Source organism: Triplophysa dalaica, chromosome 7 (genome assembly GCF_015846415.1).
Source record: "Triplophysa dalaica isolate WHDGS20190420 chromosome 7, ASM1584641v1, whole genome shotgun sequence".
In the NCBI taxonomy this organism is placed as follows: Eukaryota; Metazoa; Chordata; class Actinopteri; order Cypriniformes; family Nemacheilidae; genus Triplophysa; species Triplophysa dalaica.
The window spans coordinates 2,108,580-2,133,521 of NC_079548.1; the positions used below are offsets into that span (position 1 = coordinate 2,108,580).

Consider the following 24,942-nt stretch of genomic DNA (forward strand, 5'->3'; position numbering starts at 1 on the left):
ACCGGTCCTGCCACACCCACTGGAGCGCATGAGTGTTCTCCGAGAGAGATAGATATATATAGAGAGAGAGAGAGCGAGAGAGAGAGAGAGATCTATAAAATGTGATTTTGTAAATTGGTATAAACATCCGATTAAACTTTACATTTGTAAATCTGTAAGAGAATACTTAAAGTCCAAAGGAAAACACCCAACAACGTATGCAGGTCAGAATTAGGCCAATACCCTCTCTTTCTAAACATTAAAAAAAGATCCATTAAATTCTGGAAACACCAGAAGACAATTGAGCCAATCACATAGTAGTATAAAGCCCTAAAGGACCAAGAGCTATGCTTAACAAAAAGCACCGTTGTCAGCTGATACTGAGACTGACGCATCTCACAGAGACAGACATCAAACATCATCACAACAAACATACGACCCAACCAAATTATAAACACAAAGAAAGATAATTACATCACACACCGGAAAAACACCATTTAAAACCAACATAAACTTGAATGTTATTCGGCACTACATCAAGATTTTATCATAGCAAACTACCTGCTGACAGTAAGTGATGTGAAGCTGAGAAAAACACAGATAATATACAGACTCTGTGATCACAGTAAAGCCATCGAGACGGGCCGGAGGAGACAAACATGGAGCACTCGTGAGGAGAGATTCTGTTCTCACTGCAGTCTGAGAGTGATAGAAACAGAGCTGAACTTCCTCACTGAATGGCCAATATATCAGAAATCAATACTATCCCAAAATTAACAACATATTTCCCCATTTTACAAACTGCTCCCCATATGAAAAACTTCCTTTTATTCTTGGAGAAAAAACTGAGTGTGTGAATACAGCTGCAAGATTTGTGGCTTCTTTCCATCTGCTGAGGGACAATGAATGCACATATTGTTGAAATGAAATTATCAAGTGATTTATGTATAACTGTGTTTTTTCCATTTCAAAGTTAGTTCTTCGTTAAAAAACGATATTCACTGATCAGATTATTTTTAACATATTTGTATGCTTTGGCAATGCAAAAATGTACTTTTGTCATGCCAATAAAGCTGTTAGGAATTTGAGAGAGAGAGAGAGAGAGAGAGAGAAAGAGACTTTTATGTGAATTATAATGATTATTTTTGATTAACTAAACTAAACAACTAAATCTAAACAAGTTAATGCAATGCAATTGGTCAAGAAGGATTTCCAATTCACAGCATGCTCTGCGTCAGACTGTCTTAAAATAAAAGAATAAAAAAATGATTTACATGTTTTTAGTAAAGATAAAGACTTGTTAGTGATAAATATTGACTTCTATTAGATATTTAGAAGAGTTCATTTTTAAGTTTTGTGGTTATCATTGTTTAGAAGAGTAAATGACTAAAACTAAATGTAAATGTTGGTGCATGTGCTTAGGCTCTGCAAAGCTATGTTTGACTTGTAACTTGATTAATGTTACCAGTGAGCATGAACTGTTTTAATGCCAGTTCTGAGATCAGTCTCTTCTTGCTCATTTTGGGATGCATAAGTTGAAGAGTTTGATTTATGCATATTAACTAAGATATAAGTAAGAAAAAAAAATGAAATAATTTAGTTTAGTTAACTTAAAAATGCAATTTTGGTGTAGTTATTTAAGTTCTGTCTACTTAATTTCATAAAAAGGATAAATTAAATATTTAAGTTGATTTGTTAAGTACTTTAACTTAACTGGTATCAAAATTTGAAAGTTCTGCTTAATTAAACAAAGGACCTCTAAAACATCAAAAATGTTTGAGTATTGCCATCTTATCGGGTTTACAGTGCAGCAAAATTGAAATTGAATTGAAAATTGAGAAAGACGTGTTCAGGGCGAGAAAGACAACATTCAGGGGCGGTTTCCCGAAGCAAGGATCATCTTAAATCAGGACTAGGCCTTAGTTAAATTAGGATATTTAAGTCAATTTAAAAAACTTATTTTACAAACAACTTAATAGGCCTGCATCTTGAGACAAAACAATCACACTCATATATTTAAGTTATGTCAGTGCAAGTAATTTTTGATCAAGACACCTAACATTTAACTTAGCCTATAGGAGTAGGCTTAAGCCCCGTCCGGGAAACCGCCCGAGTGTTCGTCAGATCCAAAGGGTTGTACACGTGATAAATAAAGCCAAATTTGTACATTGCATACAAATTAATTTAGATCACATTGCATGTACCAATATCGCTTCATTTTAGCACTTCATAAACCACTTGAAGTCTAGAAAACCCAGTACTTCACAAACAATGATAGACTGATAAAAAAAACTTTTATTTATATCTTTAAGGTAAAACAAATAACAAAAAAGTCTGTGAGAATCTGGTTCCATATGTTGTCTTTAGATCAATGTGCATGACGGAACTGATGGACATACATGACTGAATTATTATTTGATTGAAACTTTAATCTAAGTGTAGACGGTTTAAAACAAGCAGAACGTAAATACAGAACAAAACAAGTTTTAAAGCTTGAACTGATGCATTTCTTCCATGCAGACTCCTGTAAAACATTTATGATGATACAGTACAGATTAAAGACACTCACAACTAGAAGAGTAAGAGTTATCTTGGGTTCTTTCCACTGTGAAAGTTTTCAGTCTGGTCTGAGTTCTCCCATGCTATTGAGGTTACATGTAAATCTTTTCACACTGCAAAAGACTGCCTGCACTGATGACATACAAAAGGAGTCTCTTCAGTGAATTCTCATGTGTGTCTTAAGGTTACCTCTATTCGAAAAACTCTTTCCACACTGTAGACATGCGTGAGGTTTCTCTCCGGTGTGAATTCTCATGTGCAACTGAAGGTTTCCTGTTTGTGTAAAAGTCTTTCCACACTGCAGGCATGCAAACGGTTTCACTCCAGTGTGAATTCTCATGTGTGTATTAAGATGATCGGCACGTGAAAAAATCTTTCCACACTGAAAGCATGCAAACGGTTTTTCTCCGGTGTGAATTCTCATGTGTGACTGAAGGTTTCCTGCATGTGTAAAAGTCTTTCCACACTGTAGACATGCGTGAGGTTTCTCTCCAGTGTGAATTCTCATGTGTTTCTTAAGATAACTCGTATTTGTAAAACTCTTTCCACACTGTAGACATGCGTGAGGTTTCTCTCCAGTGTGAATTCTCATGTGTGTCCTAAGGTTACCCAAATTTGTAAAATTCTTCCCACAATGATCACATGCGTGAGGTTTCTCTCCGGTGTGAGTTCTAATGTGTAACTGAAGGCTTCCTGAATGTGTAAAAGTCTTTCCACACTGTAGACATGCGTGAGGTTTCTCTCCAGCGTGAATTCTCATGTGTGACTGAAGGTTACCTCTATTCCTAAAACTCTTTCCACACTGTTGACATGCGTGAGGTTTCTCTCCAGTGTGAATTCTCATGTGTGACTGAAGGTTTCCTGTTCGTGAAAAACTCTTTCCACACTGAAGGCATGCAAACGGTTTCTCTCCAGTGTGAATTCTCATGTGTGACTGAAGGTTTCCTGTTCGTGAAAAACTCTTTCCACACTGAAGGCATGCAAACGGTTTCTCTCCGGTGTGAACTCTCATGTGTGTATTAAGATGATTGTCACGTGAAAAAGTCTTTCCACACTGAAGACATGCAAACGGTTTCTCTCCGGTGTGAATTCTCATGTGTGACTGAAGGTATCCTGTTCGTGAAAAACTCTTTCCACACTGAAGGCATGCAAACGGTTTCTCTCCGTTGTGAATTCTCATGTGTGTATTAAGATTATCGGCAAGTGAAAAAGTCTTTCCACACTGAAGGCATGCAAACGGTTTCTCTCCGGTGTGAATTCTCATGTGTGTCTCAAGGTTTCCTGTTTGTGTAAAAGTCTTTCCACACTGTAGACATGCGTGAGGTTTCTCTCCAGTGTGTATTCTCATGTGTTTCTTAAGGTCACCTGTGTTTGTAAAAGTCTTTCCACACTGTAGACATGCATGAGGTTTCTCTCCAGTGTGAATTCTCATGTGTTTCTTAAGGTCACCTGTGTTTGTAAAACTCTTTCCACACTGTAGACATGCGTGAGGTTTCTCTCCAGTGTGAATTCTCATGTGAATCTTAAGGCTTCCTGTTTGTGTAAAACTCTTTCCACACTGTAGACATGTGTGAGGTTTCTCTCCAGTGTGAATTCTCATGTGCTGCTTTTCTTTCTTTTTGTTGCCTGTTCTCAGAGCTCCTTCTGAAACTTTCTGGGAATGTTGAACATGTTGATGTTTCCAATCAGCATCATTAACTTCCTCTTTTCTGTGCTTATTCACTTCCATCCTATCTGAAATGAAACGTTTCTTGTACGAAACAAGAGCACAAGACAAGATCAGTTTCATTTCCAGGGAACACAATCATTCAGTGCACCTAGCATTGCTTTGGATAAAAGTGGCGATCTTTGAAGAGAATGTGTTCAAATATACTCTGTTTAAATCCCAACCAGGGATTTTGGAAATACAGCGGTCAAAAAAGTTACCCAAACAAGAAAAAATTACTTTCTTGATATACACACGTGCATTTTAAAACGTTTGGAGTGCAAATTGCTAAACAATTGCTAAAACCATCTCTGTCTTTTCATGTTTATCAGTTATGTAAGTATATGATCAATTGATATTTTTAAACAAATACTTCCAGATTGAAATACAATTGAAAGTAAGAAGTAGAAACTGAACTCGAGCTTGACTTGTGTCAATAGCAACTGTCGCCTTCTTTTATTTGATTGGACAGTAATCCTCGCCATTCTTCATTTGATTGGCTAACTCAATCAGATTGATACAAGATTGCTGTTAAACAGCTGAGGAAGATCCGATCTGAGATCAATTATAGGTGTTTTTCCTAAATTGGTAGTACTAAATACAATAATTCAGAACAAAACTACAGAGGTCTGGATCTTGGGGACCTCAATGGTGGCTACAGCCGAGATCACAGCCTAAAATTATGTGTTTTATAATAAAAATCATTACTGCCATGATGTTTCAGTGGTTTCAAGACAATGCATCAAGTATAAATCAAGACTCAACGTTAAGGTTTCAGATACAAAATTTTAAGTCATCAGATGTGAAAAAACACTGTAGTCTTCAATGTATGAATTGAATATAGATCAATCCTTATTAGAGTAACACAAATCAATAGCATTGAGTGACGTTTTTCTTTGTCTTTTGTAATTTTATTAACATTAAAAACAGGCCGTGATTTATAAAGCTGCTGTCACTTTAAAAGTATGAAGCAGAAACTATGCTGCAAAAAAATTGGCGGGCAAAAGGATGTATGACAACTAAAAACCAACAGACTGCGTCTCATGTAGTCAAGTAAAGAACATATTTATGTTATTATTCACCATGACAATTAAAAAGTAACAGACTGATGAAAATGTGGAACAAAATGTGAAAATGTTGTGCTGTACAACTTAAAGCAGGATGTGTGATCTGATCACTCTAATGTTACATTATTAATGAAATTCTACTGAATCTATACCAGATTATATACTATACAAAGTGATGATCATTCATGTATTTTACTGCATTTATTTATAGTGCTAAACTTCTGCTTCAATGGTCTACCAATAACCACACAATTCATTAAACTAGATTCTATCTAGAAAATAATAACAAATAAAAACAGAAACCAACCTCTGTGTTCTTCAGTCCCTCAGTTTGTGTTCTGTGTAGTTCTGGATCTCTCGTGTTCTCAAGCTTCTCTTCCAGTAACTCCAACAACAGTGTGAAGATTTCAGTTCTTACACCTGAAGTGATTCTTCTTCTTGTTGGTTTCTGGTATTTATTGGTGGATTGATGTAGGAGGAGCTTCACTGAAGGTGTCAATCACTGTTTGTGTGAACTGGAGATGTTAGAGAGACATTGTCAGCAACTCAAATCAGCATTAATTAACATCTCTAAAAAACAATTGTCAAAAAAAGATATACTAGTATTCTTTAGAGTGTTCATTTCTCATTTTAAATCTCATTATTTTCAGACTACAGATATCGACTGTAAGTGGGGTTGTGAATCTTTAGGTAGACAAATGTAAATCTTTACTTCTCTATGTCCGAAATGGCACACTCAATGAGTAGGTACACAGTTTAAATAGGTAAGTACTGTTTTCCGTGAATGAGTGTAGTATGAATGCGATCGGCCTTTGTCCCCCATATTGATGATCTTCTTTTCCCTTTTTTTAATGGCGGGGAGGAAATTATGTTTATTGTGCATATCCGCCACCTACTGCACTGGAGTCTACATGGGCCGAAGATTCCATGAGTATTCCAAGCACTTAGAAACATGTTTATAATGCCTTAACAGAGGAGACATCGGGCAGCTGCTAGACGATCTTGTCTTAGAATAGCACTGCTGATATTATTGTCAAGGAATATAAGTATTATTGCTTATAAATTAAGTGTACCCTAGAAACTACCCTTGAACTTATATAACACTTGTAAGTCTCAATATTTTAGAGACCTCCCTTTAAATGATAATTGTAACTCACATTTGATTGTGACAGTTATCAGCTGTTCCTAAAATATAATTTATTCTAAATAGTTCAAATCAAATATGTGCAAAAGGCTAAAACCTTCATTTTAGTTTTGTTCCTTTCAGAGATGATGGAAGTGAATAAGGACAGTCAAGAAGAAGTAAAAGATGCCGATGAGAAACATCATCAGGATGTACAAAAGTCCCCAAATGTTTAAAAGAAAGGAACTCTGAGAACAGGAGACAAAAAGCGCTGAAAGAGATCCCCCAAATCCAGACCCATGAGAACTTGCAGCGCTGAGAAGCCATTCACGTGTCATCTGTGGAGGAAAAGTTTCACCTTTAAATGAAACCTTAAAACACACATAATAATTCACAGCGGAGAGAAACCTTTTCCATGCCGAGAGTGTTTTTTATCAGTACAAATGAGAATTCACTCTGGAGATAAACCATAAACATGCCATCAGTGTGGAAGGAGTTTCAGATGAGAAGTTCAACAAAAGATTTGGTAACATTTGCTGTTTGAGTGTCCATCGCTAATCTGTTTGAGTGTCCATCGCTAATCTGTTTGAGTGTCCATCACTAATCTGTTTGAGTGTCCATCGCTAATCTGTTTGAGTGTCCATCACTAATCTGTTTGAGTGGATGCACAATTTGGAATTTTGCCAGAAAAGATATACTGTCCATACTTTGAAAATACTCCTTTCAACATGCTATGATTTGGGATCTAATAATTATAATTTTGAAAACTACTTAGGACAGAGTGTGCGACGCATTAGTGTATTTACCATAATATTTTAAAAAGTGCTTGGCATTAGGTTGCCTAGTAGGTTTAAAAGGAACCGCGAAACAAAATTTTATGTTTTCATGCTATCTGAATGCAAGAATAAATCGAGGTGGTATTTTTATTAATTGTAACTATAAATACATCCTCAAATGATCTGTAGATTTAAAACAATAAAGGTTATATGTGAAAGTCTGAAGTCTTTCTAAAGACTTTCTAAAGACTTTCGGAAGACAATTGTAAGTGCCACTGAATGAATTTGTTTTACAGTAGCAATATTTAATAAATATACCAAAGTTTCTTTAATGCACAAAAATCATAATAATCTCTGAATAACTTTCGTACTTCAAGCAAACACTAAACAACTAACCATGATTTTGAGTCTAAGAATAATAATTGATTTAAAATCATTGATCATTTTCCTAAAGGGACGCCCCTGATATATTCATATTGTTTTTTATGTTAAAATCTTTTATCATCAAATTTTACAATGAATCTTCCAGATATGCCCAGTTCCCATGAAATCATCTTACTGTGGCACATTTCCAATTTTAACATCCATAGAAATCCATTTTCTAATATCTTTTCGATCTTCTAATTTTCTAAGAACAAGAAATAAAAGGAAATTTTACACACATGACCACCCAAAGGAGCATGGTGAGGAAGATAAAACAATGAAAAGATAAAAATATTACAAAAAATATATATTTTGTTAATATTTACCAAGAATCAAAATCAGGATTTTGATGTTTGTCTTGAAAGTTTTGTTTCATTAGTGACATTAGCCTAACACTGAAAACACATCCATTAGTGTTAATAGAGCAGTCAGTCTTCTGATGATGATCATGAGTGTTTTCTTTTGTTTCAGTATAACAGACACATCAGTGTTAACAGCTGTTAATATTCAGACTGAAAGTTCCTATTTTCACCTTCTTCATTATGCTGATATATTAAGATCAAATGTAAATTTCCTTACAAAACCAAAATTTGTGATTTAAATAGGCTTTGGAAAATGTAGAATCTGATATCGATTTAAAAAGATCAAAACTTCTGTAAATTAAAACAACACATAACTGAGGGCCTTGTTGTAACAAAGTCCTTTAGAAGTTATTGAATTATTTAACCGAGTTGCTGAGTTGTAAAAGACAGATTTTGGTTATTAGTCTTTCCAGGTGGCTGCTTTTGGTTCATGACGTACAAATCCTCTTTTGACTAAATAAAACCAGGAACATCTTGGCACTAGACGGAACTCTGTCATCCATCATAACAGTGAAAATGGCTGGCCTGGAACCTCAGGGTTTCAAATGGGAGCCGTCAACCCCTGTGCTGAAGGCCTCAAAACCTGCTACCAACACCTACAATATACAACACTGACTATTATCTCTCACACGCACACACTAAGAAATGCTGAATTAAATTAAATTAACACAATTTATGTGTTACATTTTTTAGATGAGATTCCTTTTGTGATTATTTTGCGTTTTTTGTGTATTTCATGGTTCTACTGTTAGTCGCAGCATGTTGGAAAAAATGCCTTTGTGTCCCACAGCAATTTCACATGATAAGTAATGTTTAATCGATTGCAGAAATGTTGATCATTTTAAAGTTTAAAGTCTTGTTTCTTCTAAACCAGTGGCCGCAGAAATCACACATAGCCAAAAAAATTTGATAAAAAGTAAACGAGTAAACCTTAATAAATGCAATGGAAACATAATGTCATTGATGTGACAAATATAATAAAATAAATGTTAATGATAACGATATTACGGATTCCTTTCTTTAAAGTTGTTCATATGTAAATAATTAACATTATGTGTCGTCAAAACTTATGTAAATACGTCGATAAATACATGTTTTTTAGAACCACATTTCAGATCACGTTGAGATGGCAAAAAGTTGATCACCCATTCTGCTTTGAGTTGTAGATCATTGCATTTTGACCCTTAATTCCACATTTTTATCATTCTGTTGGTTTTTTATTGTCTTACTGAAAAAAATAAGATGAATATGTTGTTTTACGACAAGAGCCGCAGTGTGTTGCCTTTTACTTGTCAAACATTATTTTACAGTTTATGCTGTACCGCTATGGGATTCCTTTTGTGCCAATAAGTACGAACGGGAAATAAAAAAAACAAACAAAAATAAACAACACGAAAGAAGAAATACACTTTGAAGACGAAAAAAATGAACTCAAATTGCAAACTTTTAACATACTTTCAAACAAACTGCATTCATCATCAAATGTTTTCTAAATATCTTTTTCGAAAATCATTGTTTATGAATACGATGCCCGTGATTTCGTTTGCGCTTCATTATTTTTCGTTTACACTTCAAAAAGTTACGTTCGAACTTCTGGCACAAACCTCTCGCGTGGGCGGGACAGTGCTTTAATCTCATTGGCTAGTCAGATTTTGATCGACAGGTCCGTGACCTGGAAGTGGAAGAAGTCTTAGTGGCGGCGCGCAACTTTAGAAAGCGATCTGGAGGTGAACGGTGAAGTTACTTGTGATTAGTTACCTTTGTTATTAAACGGGTTTTCTTGCTACAGTTTGGATTGAAATGTACGGAGCCCGTCTAGTCTTTTTGCATAACCTTACATTTTTGGAAACATCTACTATTCATTTATCATTCTTAACAAGTAGTGCTGTTATTTTCCTCAAATGCGGTCAATTATGTAAATGAATAAAAGGAACCAGTGTTTAAATACATTGTACAGAATACTGTCTAGTAACTCTCTCTTTCTCTAAGAATTTATATAAATTCAATTCATACAGTGAAGACTATGCGGTGTTATTTCATTTATTTTTAGTAAAACCAACATATTCACTTTGTGTGGTTTTAGGGAGGCTCTTAATAACGAAAATGTAGTGACCGATCAACATGCGGGCAAAAGAAAAAGCTAAATTTAAAATGAATATACCACATTGAATTGCCTAATATCCGTCAATCGTTTTTTCGCGAACTACAGTCCAGCATTAAAGATGATTGTCTGAGCTTGATACAATAAATTAAGTTTTACTTTTGAGTTTCTTCTCCCACATTACTCCTTTCACAATCTCTGAAGTTTCAGCGGCGGATCAGAACCGAACAATGCGCGCATGCTGCTGTATCACGGCTGCGCGTACTCGCTGCATAAAAATAACACATTATACAAGTTTCTTTTATTTTAATGTTGCTTCGTCAATGTTAATTTAATATAATTTAATTTAATTATGATAAAACGGGGTGGCCAGTGTTTTTCTGTGGGTGGCGCAAAGAATGCATGACAAACACAAACCAACAGACTGATGAAAATGTGGGACAAAGGGACAGCATAATGTGCACTACAGGTGGTCACCATATTGCCATATGTTAAATGAATTTATATTAAACCTATACGACATAACAACCTTACTAAGTTATCAGCATTTGGTGTATTTTACTGCATTTCTTCTAGTGCTAATCGTCTGAATTTATGGTTTACGTTATTTATGGTAATTCATCCTTCTGAATTGGATTATTTTGAATGATGGCGAGCCTCCCACCTTGATGTGGAAAGTATAACGGACCTGGAGGAAAGGACACTTCTTATTTTCGCATTTCTATCCAGACAAGTAAGAGAATTTGTTCACAGAGACTGATTTTTTCTACTTTATGGACTGATGTTAATGTTAATTGTAACTGTTTTTTGGCAGTGACACAAAACTCAGCCAACGTTAACTCTTTACCCACCAAAAAAGTTGTCAGCTAGCGTCGGTGTTTCTTTTTACATTTTCTCTAAACTTTAATGGATCAAAATACATTTTCTGTAATGAATAATAACTCGTCTTTGGCAGGCAAAGGTTGTTTTTTAAATGACAAGATAACTGGCAGGGAAAGAGTTAGCAGTTTGGGGGCTTGATTATTTTGCTATCAATTTCCCTGCAAGAAGCATTAACGTTACACAGCACAGCTCAAGTGTAGAAACTACCTTTAGGGTAAAGCCTAACTTTAAACTACCTTTAGCCTGCTAGCTCATTTTAGCCAAACACAAACTACATGGCAGCTGACAATGTGCACATCATTTCTTTCAGTACCTTCGTGTCTAACAAGTAAGACTCAACCACATTAATAAAACTATACAAAATGTACTTACCCAACAGAAGTGTTTGTAATACTCCGTCACTTTTCGAAATAAATCAAACCGCCATTCCCGAGTCTTCTTCTTTAGAGTTTATTGCGTATGGCAAACCAGCTGAACGCAGATTTCCGCCACCAAATGGACTGGAGTATGTATCACTGATTTTTAAGTTCATGAACTTAAAAAACTATTTAAATTAGAGGTGAAATATTTTGATTATGTGCTACTCAAACATTTTAATTACAGTTCAATTAAAAGTTTTTATTAGGTCTACTCATTACATTTTAGTTACAGTGACTTAAAAATGTCATTGTCCATTCTCATGGCATTAAGTTAACATTACTCAAAAAATAAGTACACAAAGAAGCACTTTTAAGTTGCGTTAACTCAATATTTATTTATCATTTTTTTAATTACACAACTCAAAAAGATTGACACACGAAACTCAAAGTCACATGCTCAATACTAATTGTTTTAATGCAACCCGTTCCCTCAAATATTTTGAGTACAAACAACTTCAAAAGTTTGAGCTACATTGTGTTACACTGAATTCTTGCCCTTTTCCATTTAAAACAGCATTGTTAATCTAAAAGACAAACATAAAAAACAATTCAGTGGTGCACTAGGCTAAACCTATTAACTATGTCATGAACCTGCATAACAGCATGAACCATTTAAAACATTACATGTACCGTTACCAAGTATACTCATCTTAACAACTGTAGAACTAGAGCTTTATAAATACCAAATAACATTTATAAATACAAAGGCACATTGTGCATATTGTGGAGAAAAAACCACAATATTTTCATAGCAACAATCAACTTTGAACTTCATAGGAACCTCCAGGCTTTACAACTTTTTCAGATACATATCTGTAAAAAATATATATCTGTATATTTCAACATACGCATCAAGTCATTTTTAAAACTCTGTAACTTGGGTGACAGTTTACCATCTTCAAGACCAAGTATAATTTTCTGAGTGAATTCAAAAGTGTTGGTCAGCCCCCTGTAATAGCTGAGGAGTGGTAGATCAGTACAAACATTACCAGGAAAGCATCAGCAAATCTAGAGAGGTTGACCACAATCTCGCTTTCAATGACAAGAGAGATTCTCAAAGGCTGGAAGTGAACTGGATTGTGTCATTATCTGTGACGACTGTAAGGAGGGCCACTCCAACATCTAAAAGCAGTGATTCATCAGATGTTAAAACAAAAACTGGTTACATATGGCTACAAATACTGAAGGTAAAAATAAATATTACATTTTTGGACAAATACCGGCATATAGCTAGTCATGAAATCGATTTAACAAACAATATTGCTGCAGACCAACAGGCAGAAAGTTTGTGATTTTGAGAGTTGTGTGAACAAACTACAAATGAGGATGTGAAAAACAGAATATCAGTGTTCTACAGGAGCCAGCCAAGCTACCAGTACACCAAAGTTGCAAGAGATTGATAACACGCTCATAAACCTATATAGAAAATGTCCACCTCTTGTTTAAAGCGATCTTGCACTAAGGTTTATTTATAGTGAGGTCAAAGAAAACAAATTAAATCTCCTCAAATTGCATTAACTATTGAGTCATATGCACAGGACATGACCCGCCTCCGCACAACGCACTGTCGACTCGCGACGGACGCTTAGCGAATACTCTGACCGAACGCGCGCTTTTCAAACTGTCGCACTCGCTATCATCTCCTCACACAGTGGAAACGCTGGAGCCGGCTAGTCGGTGAAGACGGAACACGGTAAGAATAGTTAAATGTGCTTGATTTGTACAGTTACGTTAGCCAGTAACATTACCGTTGATTGCTCTGTTTGATGTTTTTAATTCTGAAGTGATTTTGGCAAGCCAAGTTTCAGCGCATTGTCATTCACGTTGAGTAAGATTGATTTGGTAAATAACTTGTTGAATAAAAGGTTTTTGAACGGAATGTCTTTCTCTTTCTGGGAGGGGGTGATTTAATCGATTTTTAATCCAATCCTGAGACCATATTTTCACCCCTTTCCAGTATAATAGCAGGCGAGATTAATTGATAGGCCTAGCTTTAACGCATAACGTTACCTGTTTTTTATTCACTGAACTTCTGGTATAGTTTGAGTCTTTTGTTCATATTTTGACATATATTGTGCACCTCCCTATGTAATGTTGTTTCAGATAATGAATTCATTATATTAAGATACTGTGTGGCCTTGTTTTTATATCTGGATGTGGACCAAAATCGATGCTATTTTGTCAAATACTAATAACGGTACACACTACAGCTTTTAACATGTGGGTCATTATAACTATAGAGTGCCTTTGAGACTTTACAATTTTCAATATATTAATCTTACATTTTCCATTTAAGTTCATGTCTGTTGTATTAAGTAGACCTTTGGCCCATTTCGTTAATGCACTTGTCCACCATATCAAGGACCGGGTGTGCGTTTGTGGCTGAAGTTAGCATTCCGAAGCTAGCAAAGAGATTCACCGTTAAAGCTGACTGTATTATGTTTATGAAGAATATTTTCAATTACTGAAACGTTTTTGTTAATTAAAATGTCACCAAGACATGTGAAGCCTGACAATATTTAACTACAAACACATTATGTGGAAAACTATAAAAAGGAAATATGAGTGCAGATAGAAGATACTAACTGTATGTGCAGAATGGGGGGAGGGGATGTAACTGAGTACATCACACTATTTCTTAAAGGGCGTTTACGCCAAAATGACAGGGAAAGGATATAGATTATCCAAATGATTTGTTTTATTAAATACATTTCTGAGGACTATAGGAACTTTCAAAAAAGATTTTAATTTTGTGTAATGTATCCGCTTTTTAAACTCAATGAAGGTAGCTAAGCAGTGTGAGGGACATGTCAAAATTACATCGAGTCAAAGAAAATTGTTATAAAATGATAAAACACATTTTAAGAATCTTCTTATTGCAGTTGTACATATGTAAGTATTAGTACATTTATAATAAAACTTCAAATGCCACTAGTTTGCATTACATGGTGGCTCAGTGTATCTGATGAGGACACCAAATGGCACTTTATATAGTGATAATGACCCATGTAATAATATTTAATTTCATACGATTCATATCAATAATTTAAGATTAAAAGTTTAAAACCTACTTTATAGTTTTATAAAAAAAATATTTTAAAAACCCACTTGCATTAGAGATTTGCAAATAAAAAATATTTACAAATGTATTTTAATTATATTTATTTGTAGATCGCCTTCTTCACATTTGTGGATCGCTTTCTGTGCATTTGTGGATCAGTGCGCACATTTGTGGATCAGTGCGCACATTTGTGGATCGCTCTCTGTGCATTTGTGGATTTTGAAACATTTCTAACGTCAATTCGTGCGCACAATCCACAAATAGGGGGACTCCGCCCACTATCTACGTAAGCCAATCGGTTAACTTCCGCTTTTGTTGTCCAATAGGCCACGTTCTAACTTCAGCCAATCACGTTTTGCTATGCACTAAGATTCAGGGAGCTAACATCGCGACTTGTGGCGGTCGAAAATGTGTGTTATACTAAGAAATGATAATGGCCTCTTCTTTATACTATGTAATGATGGCTTGTGTTCATATACATTGTCCGTATTGTTACATATATGCTGTATTTAAACGTGTATGACTTGATAACAGCGTCCACGGACTGGAGTGGAAAATCCCGGTGACTATAGGGAGTCGGTACTGATCTTGGTCATCCAGCCAGCCGTTTTATTGTGTTTATGTACCAAAGGGCTAAATTCCGAAAAGAGGCCCTGGACATTACTGGGCATTTCAGCAAAGCCATTTTCATACAGAGATCCCCGAAAGTATGCGGAAGGTGTCCCGGGATCACGGGATCGGTTGATTTTGGTTTACAATGCCAGTGACCTGCAATTAAAAGGCAATTATTTTGTTTTACTTGTTTTTGTTTAGAAAAAAAACAAGCATGCTCAGGGGCCCGTTTACGAAAGCAGGGTAAGTGCAAACTCAGAGTAAGTAAACCCCAGAAAACGGAATACTCAGGGTTTTTGGTTTCAGAACGCGAGGTATGTCAAACCCACGACCGCGGAGTAAGTCAAGCCCATTTCAGAAATCGAGGTATCTTATACTCCGAGTGAGTAACCAGAGTAACCTACTCCATGAACCTAACCTGGTCGGGAGCAGGTTTTATTCCGCAAACCCAGGGTTTGTTACAATCTCCGCCCCCTTTTCGAAGCGCGAGCGGTGTTGAAATTACATACGTCATCTGTTTATTGATTCGTGTTCCTAATCGCGCTCTATTTAGTGACACAGAACTTAAAATAGCATGTTCGTTTATTCAGGAACCCATAGAAGAGGAAGCTGCAATGATTCGCAGAGAGTTACATTAATGTCGGGAGAGAATTGTGAGGCCCCGTTTGGACGTTTTATCTTAACTTTTAAGGCCAGTTTAAGAAGTATATTTAACATTTCCCAATCAGTCATCCTACTAGCAAGACCATTTTATTTCTTTAAACTTTCCTGAATGAATGATGTTATTGTATTTCTACCACGGCATTTTAGTGCCACGTTAAAAATAACATAAATTCAAGATTATGAGAATAAAGTCGAAATTTTACGAGATTAAAGTCAAAATGTTACGAGAATAAACTCGTCGTAATACGTATTTTATTTTCGTGAAAGTTGTAGTTTAAGAGTTTAAATTATGTTTAAGTACGTCATCTGAATCAGTGAGTTAATTCGTATAGTTCATGTCAGATTTTGACAATTCGACTTTATTCTCGTAACATTTCGACTTTATTCTCGTAACATTTCGACTTTATTCTCGTAACATTTCGACTTCATTCTCGTAACATTTCGACTTTATTCTCGAAATCTTTTTTTTTTACGACGCCGTCGTATATTTCATATTCAGCTGCTGCCAAGATCTTTTTATTGCAGAAGGATTGTACCTACATGAGAGCGAGAGAATTAAATATAATTCGCATTTACACAGTTTCAACAAAATGAATATAATAATGATTGACATATAAACTGGCGCATTAACACGTGAAGCACTTTTCTCCCACCCCAACTCTCTTTCTTTTGCTGCTGCGGCTGTGTTGCACTTTTTTCTAAATATCTGCTCATATTCACTGTACGCTTGTAACAGTTCCTTCAATTTGATTGGCGAGAAATAAACAGAGCGCTTTTTGCCACGTGCCGTTGCCATGGTGAATCGTGCTATCTTCACTCAATTGATGATGGCTTTTCATCGCCATGCTGCACGCGCGTAACCTAGAGTGAACTTACTCAGGGTTGATTGAACTAACTCAAATCAGCTGTTCTGAAACTGAAAACTCAGAGTAGCGATTCTCTGAGTAAATCAACTCAGAGTTCAGATTTTAACTCGGTGTTGGTTGAACTTCCTTATTGAAACGGGCCCCAGGTAGGCTCGAATCAGTCTGTTAACAAAAGAATGGCTCTTCTGCGTCGTGTACATCGTGTACTTTTAAAGATTGCTAAACGTTCAAGTTTATTGAAGTGCTCTAGCATTGTAATGTTGTGTCGATCGATGAAGTCATTTAAAACTTGCTGCATATAGAGGCGACAAAGCCTATTCTTTCTCAATTTCAATTTCGGGACACATACAAACTCAGAATACTACAGTGGATATTTCGGATTGCTGAGCGAATCACTGGTTCACTGGTTGCTACTGTTATCACTGCAGGAACTTTACTCATCCAGAGTGAGCGAGCGAGTAAAATGGCTCGCAAGATCTCGCTGGACCCCTCACACCCAGCACACTATCTCTTTGAACTGCTGCCGTCTGGTCATCGCTACAGAGCCCTGAGCACCAAAACAGCCAAACATAGGACAAGTTTCTTTCCTCAGGCGTTTTATTTTGAATTATACGTTTTATTTTGAATTATGAATGACATAGAAATTCACAATGCTAATGATTCCCCTCACGTTAATTCTGTCATCGTTATACTGGTAGTACACCGACAGTTGGAATTTATGCAAAACATCGGAATTTAGCCCTTTGTTACATAAACACAATAAAAAGGCTGGCTGGATGACCAAATCAGTCCCGACTCCCTAGTCACCGGGATTTTCCACTTCAGTCCGTGGACGCTGTTATCAAGTCATACACGTTTAAATACAGCATATATGTAACAATACGGACAATGTATATGAACACAAGCGATCATTACATAGTATAAAGATGAGCCCATTATCATTTCTTAGTATAACACACATTTTCGACCGCCACAAGTCGCGATGTTAGCTCCCTGAATCTTAGTGCATAGCAAAACGTGATTGGCTGAAGTTAGAACGTGGCCTATTGGACAACAAAAGCGGAAGTTAACCGATTGGCTTACGTAGATATTGAAGATCCCTATTTGTGGATTGTGCGCACGAATTGACGTTAGAAATGTTTCAAAATCCACAAATGCACAGAGAGCGATCCACAAATGCGCGCACTGATCCACAAATGCGCGCACTGATCCACAAATGCGCGCACTGATCCACAAATGCGCGCACTGATCCACAAATGCGCGCACTGATTCACAAATGTGCAGAAAGCGATCCACAAATGTGAAGAAGGTGATCTACAAATAAATATAATTAAAATACAATTGTAAATATTTTTTATTTGCAAATCTCATTGTATTTATTTGTGAATTCCATTTATTTTTGTGGAATGTCTAACATGTATTTATGGTTCGCTTTTTGCGCATATGTGGATTTAAAAAATGTTTGTGAAATTTTCTATATTTATTTGCGAAGTGTATATTTATACAGAATAATGAAACAATTCTGACCCCATAGTAGTGCAACTTAAACAGAAAGATTAGTATGTCACGTATCAAAATAAGAGTCAAAATTAACACGCTCAAAAATGACCTGTTGACGACAAAAACGTTCGTTTAAACAAAACACGGCCAAAATGATCACGTTATGGCGATACAAACGATCGTGTCTTCAAATAACACGCCCAAAAACTTCGTGTTAAGACGAAAGAAACGTTCGCGTTTACACGGAATAAAAAGTCACGTTCAAAATTCTCACGTTGACGCGTCCAAATTTAACGCGTTGCATGTTAAGAGTATTGTGCCCGTTCGCGTTCCATACGTTCCCAACGTCCAAAAACTCCACGCTGTTCTTGGACCACGTGAGCCTGATCTTAAGCCAATAAAATGACAATCCTCACGTTAAACGAGATGCTTAAAAGCGTAAGCTTTTTCTTAACGTTTACGTCAAACATATATTTTCTCAATGCCATTTGCTTTTATAAAGTAAAATAAAAATCTAATGTGGAACCCATTGGCATGGTCATTGAAATGAAATTACCGCCTTCTTAAATTTTTATATTGTCTTGATCAGTGGTTGATTAATATTCTCCTTTGTGCCCACTCATTAAATCCATAAAATATATATGTATGTAATTTGATATTTGTCTTGCAAATTAATTTAAGCTGAATTCATAAAGACCTTCATTTGTAAAATTAAGTGAAAACATATTATTTTTTAAATGTATATAATTTAATTAAAATGATAACCAAATGGTGGCTTTCACCACTCATAAACACACACAAACACACACAGCCACATGACACTGTGTTAAAACAACAGAACTAAGTACAGTGAAATTATACTTGTGAGTGGCGCTTACTTAATGTGCAGATAGTTTTGGTTAATCAAAAATAATCAGTTTATCTCACTCAAAATCTATAAAAAGTCCCAGAAACTCAAAATATCAGAGTTAGTAGAACTGTTTTAGAAAGTTGGTTTGTACGACTCAATCAATTTGATTATTTTGAATATTTGGGTTTACAGTGTTACAAAATAGCATGTAAAGCCAACTACAACGTGGTTGCGACTGATATCCGCTTCAATGTTACAGTTCACTTAACAATGTAGATAAATAATGAACACATGCAAAATCGAAAACACAGATACATACCTAATCAAAAATTATCTTCGTGAGCCACATATACATGTAAGCACTTGAACGCAATTAACACATTGGTAGACAAGTTCCAGTCTTAATAGGTCTAAATCAAGGCTCTAGTAAAGACGTTAGCCTCTAACGTCGATTTCTTTCTTTTTGGGATATAATGAGTGTTCTTGTTTATTACATTTATTTTGTTAGTTTCTGGTTTTAAATGACTTTTGGCCAAATTGTAATCTTGAATAAAAATAACAAATATTTTTGTTACTCACGCCACTTGCCTTTCTTTTTAAGTGGCATGTACGCGTGTCCTTGTATTGGTTATTTTCCCCTTTTGTTTAGGGTGGCAGAGTCACTACTTGCCGCGTGCTACACATGGAAATCAATTAAATGAGGGATAACGGTTTTATATCTGCTTCACAGCTAGTTGGTATCTGTGTTTACAAGAGTCTAAACATGATTCATGTGGAGCATTTTTTAATTAGTTGTGAAATCAACAAATATTGTGCACTGTTTATATCAGCATGATAAGGTTTAGATGCTTCATAACGTAGCAGAAGTTTATAAATGTAGCCTATGTGGTGAGTCAGGCAGCACCCAATCAGCGTCGCCATGGTTACGGATGAAATCAGCGGATTGCCCGCACCTGCAACCAATCTTCAGGGGAGATAAAAAGGAGAGAGCCAGGAGGAAGGGTGAGCTACAACTCCATAACTTCTCTAGTGTTGATGCCCTGTCTCTCTCTTGTTTGTTTAAAGAGTCAAGCCCCTGAAGATTGGTGGGATCCTCACCCCGTTGGACCTTTCACCTACAAGCACGAGCACTTACCCACTGGAATTGCCTGCACGGGAACGGACACCTACACGGGACATTACGGGAGAAACCACCTCTTCTAAAATTTACTATCACCTGCACGTGTGTTCTGAAATAAACCATTGTTTTCACCCACAACTGTGCCAGTCTCGTGACTTGTACCCCACACCTACTTTGGGCTTAAACCATTCAGTTCTTTATACAATTTAAATCAAAATTTAAATAACCCGAAACTAGTTTAAAAACTTCAGAATTGTAGTGATGTTATCTGTTGTATTTAATGACTTCAAGGCCCGGTTTCTCAGAAAAGTCTTAAAGGTTGTCTTGAAAGGTTATTTTTAAACCGCTTCACTACAAATAATGACAGGGTACAATGACTTTGTCATGCTTATTGTTTATTGTAAAGATTATTGTATCAAAGTTTCTCATTAATTTATGACATTAGGTGATTGTTGATTAAAGCTGGCTCTCAAAAATCCAAAAAAAAAAAAATTAGATGAGCTTGATATTATTTATATAATTGTCTGCCTTATGTATTCCTCCTGAAACTGAACCTTACAATTCATTAGAAAACTTATATATAGTCCCTATAAGCACCAAAGGGTGCTTTTGTACGGTCCAGAAAGAAAGTGAATGGAAGACAGAGAGCGTAATTCCTTTACATTCACGCATTGTCTATGCCGTTCTACAAATGCTTTGTGCTATATGTTTTTTTCCAAGTATGCGGATTTCCCCGGGATCGATTCCATGACCTTAGCATTGTTAGAGCCATGCTCTTACCACTGAGCTACAGGAAATTTTAGCAATTATTTTTAAATAAGAGAAACAACAAAATAATCTTAATTCTATTAATAGTCTGATCGTAGCTTCTAAATAATCACATACATTTCCAATTATTGTGAAACATTTTTTAAAGACCTTTATTGTTCCAGACACTATCCACACATATTTTCTGATAATGACAGTATTTGCAAAATCAATATTAATGCTAAGAATTTATGTGACCGTCTATTCAAATTACAGGGCAATTTTTTTTTATTTAATAAGTGAAATGTCGGTTTAACCTCAGAATTCTATTAAAAAAATATTCTTTCTCCATGTCTTCTTGAATTATATTTAGAAAGCCTTATTGGGGCACCCTTCCACCCTCTATGACTTTCTTTTTATTCCTAAACCTGACGATGCTAAAAGATGCTTATTCTGTTGGAAATTGGCGTCCTGTAAGTCTCCTAAATAAAGATTATACATTTTTAGCCCTGATTTTTGCTAAAATTTCTGTTGAATTTCCCTTTATTGTCTTTGGATGTTTTGGTCCTAATTTTATTGATGAGATTCAGACCTTGTATAAAATGCCAATGCATCAATTAAATTACAATCTGGTACAACTCATAGGTTTTGTAAGGTGGTGAAAAATGTGAGAAGAACCACCAACCACCCACTGGCCCAATGGCGGAGTCCAAGTAACATGGCGAAGGCATGCACATGATCTGTCTTTCTAGCGCTCTGGGTTGTTACAGTTAATGTTATTTTAACATTACATAATTTATATGACTCCAAAAGATTAAAAGGAAACCTTGTTGAATGATATTATTTGTATTTGATTATTACACGTGATGATGAACCTGCAATCTTGGTCAATGTTTGATTATCCTGCTTTACTTTCTCTAAACTACATTCACTCATCCAATTCTCATGTCGCTTTTTTTGGTCAGCATAGATTATTAACACCTAATCACAAGCAACAATCATTTTCAGCCAGAGGTCATGACCACTCCACAGCGATAGATAGACCAATCTTACCTTCTCTAATGGCAGCTTTATATAATCATGCCATGGTTTCCCATGTACACTTAACTGGAATATTACTGTAATCAGAGTCTGAGACAGATAACCCTTGTGTCGTTCTTAACGAAAATTCAAATTAACAGCCTCCAGGATTTAAGTAAACTTAATCTAATGCCAAATTGCCGGATCTCTATAATTCTCAGCTGGTGTGTCTTTGCCATCTAGACAGGATTCTAGTCTGTTACTAACCTGAGTGGGGATTTGCGGTGACAAGGATGTAATGGGATACAATATAACTCTTTTACTGTATACATAATATAAGAACGGGTCTATAAATTCAGAATACTGGGGAACAATTTCAAACAATGACAATTTATTAGTCAGGTAAATGTTTCCTGCCAATTACAATTCAATTCAATGGAGAGAATTCGAAAACAAAACATCAAATCCTCAGAGATTAGTCTACGAGTCTAAGACGCATACCTGACAATAGAAAAAGATGCGACCTGAAAAAACACAGTACTGTGTGTCTGAAGGCTCACACACAGCACCATGGGGTTCATCATAGTAAGAATTCCTCAGAACATTTAAGCTTCCCTTAAATATCCAGACCAAAATACCCTTCCTCCACACATCAACAATTTACATTGTAAAGGACTCTGTCCTGGATCTGATCAGGCCGAAAATTAGCATTTGCATGAAGACACAACCTCAACAGTCAGCAGAATATCTTTAAACCCTCAAACCTATGTTATGATCTGCTCTACTGCTGTGGATATGAGACCCTTGTACCAATCGCACTGAGACATTTCAAATGATATCAAATATGCATGTGAAGATTCTTTGTTCTTATAAGATATGGTATTTGTCAAATACAGTTCATGGGTGAGCTTTGAATTGCTCCGAGTTCAGTTGGAGAGAGAGGAGAGGGGGAGAAAAGAACAGATGTAAAGGTGTGAGTTGGTAATCATCATCATTCATTGTTATAAGCTGTCTGAGATGGAGATGCAAACTCTGTGGGGAGTTCATTGTTTTGGATGAAGTTCTGTGTTTCCCGTGATATGGTGCCCTTTTGGTGCGGACAACTTGGCACCAGCCTTACAGTTTAATTTAAGTAGAGGCATTCGTAAAGGTTGCACAACATCGTCATATCTTTTTAAACTTCCTATGCTACTTGTCAGGTATTTACATTCAAATCTGTGTTGCAAATTGTTCAGTTTTGAGAAGTCAGCTAGCGGATGACCCAACTTTTTTTTGATGAACAAACCTGTAGCTTTAGATTTCATTAGTTTATATTCTTCTGCTTCCGTTTTAACTAACTGAATTTAAACAGGTTATCTGTGAATTGTAATTTTGACATTTCTAAATAACCTTAAACATTATCTATCATATATAAACTGGTTTAATATGTTGGTCTAAAATATGCAAATATAATTTTACTCCTTGCAATTATTTTATTTCGAACAAGAAAAATGTACGATTAATAATATAAATCTCTTTTTTTTCAGATTTGGGTTAGCATTTAGTCAGCTTTTAGATGTACCACTTTCTCATTCCTAAATTATGCAATTATTTTCCTTTCCACTTCCCCCAAAACGGAAAACAAAACATATTTTTAAAAATCTATATTTTGTATAATAAAGCTGTGGAGGTTTTTCTTAAAATCATTCATGGTTGCTACCCAGTAAATTACAATCTCTCTTAGTATAATAAGATTATTTTTACCCAATTGCTCTTTCTGTCAAAAATATGAAGAAACAACTATTCAGTTATTTTGGGATTGTGTGCATTGTAATTTTTTTTGGGTTGACTTGTCAAACTTTGTAAGTATCCTTAGATTATTGATGAAGAAGATAGATCTTTTTTGCTAAATTTTATATTCATTAGTGTAGTTTTTTACATTTGTTTACATTTTTTTAAAAGATCTTGATGTATAATTAAACCAAAAATTTAATTTCTCGTAAGACTCTTGTGTGATGTAGTAATTACAAGATTGTATGGCATGTATGTTTGTGTGTATTTGTATATAATCTATACATGTGAATATATATATATACACATTATGTACTATTTTTTCATTTGACGTTACTTTGTTTAATTTGTACTTGTCTTGGTGCATTAATATAAAATAAAACGTACTAATAAGACTTCACACAAATGAATCAAAGGGTAATGGATTAGAAAAATTGTGTTGGTAACCAGTTACTAATTTAAATATTTTATATAATATTCTTTGGGCAGACATGAAGTTCAACTAATTTAAGGTGTTCTTATTTGCCCATAACTGTTTTACTTACAAAGACTTGATATTATGTGGAGATGGTGGTCTAGTGGGTTAAACCACTGAACTGGTTGCTGGTTTGATCCCAGCAGCCACCACCAGTGTGTCCTTGAGCAAGACACTTTACTCCATATTGATCCAGGGGGGTTGTCCCTGTAATAAGTGCACTATAAGTCGCTTTTCTGCCAAATGACTAAATGTAAATGTAAATATTATAAAGCAACACTAAGTTAGCTTTCACTGTTATGCTGATAATACTCAACTTTATATTTTCTCGAAGCCTCATGAAACTCAGACAAAACAGAAGTGTTACTTATTGGACCGAAAACCGCCATAAGTTACAACCATGAATACTGCTTTACTCTCAAATAATTTTTTATAAAACCCTCGTCTTCTAACATTATATTACTTTGCTTGAACAACTGCCAAAATAATAAAACATTAAAGCTTCAAGAAATGTGGAACAGGTTTATATAAATCAGCAGTCAGTTGAATCACGGATGTCAATAAATTGATGACAGCAGCCAAATATTCCTGTATTTTCTGTGTGGTTGATATGACTCAAACAAATGAAAAGAGAAGCACTCACTGCTGACTACGTAACTTTTGTAGATTGAATAGGAATTTAAATTGTCTTTGTTTCACAGTTTGTAGTGAGTTTAAATTTATAATATATCTGCCTTATAAAAAAAGAAAGCTCAGACTGGTGATCACTTTTCCTTTTTTGAGGATAATTTATGCTAACCTGCTTTGACCAACTGTGATCTCATAATTATGTGTTGTGGATGTGACTTGTGCCATATCATCA

The 24,942-nt window shown here is 35.5% G+C and overlaps 1 pseudogene; it reads right to left on the reverse strand.

Annotated features, from left to right (window-relative positions):
* Positions 1 to 2,596: 2,596 nt before the first annotated feature.
* Positions 2,597 to 7,138, reverse strand: LOC130425739 (gastrula zinc finger protein XlCGF57.1-like; annotated as a pseudogene).
* Between the last annotated feature and the right edge of the window lie 17,804 nt (positions 7,139 to 24,942).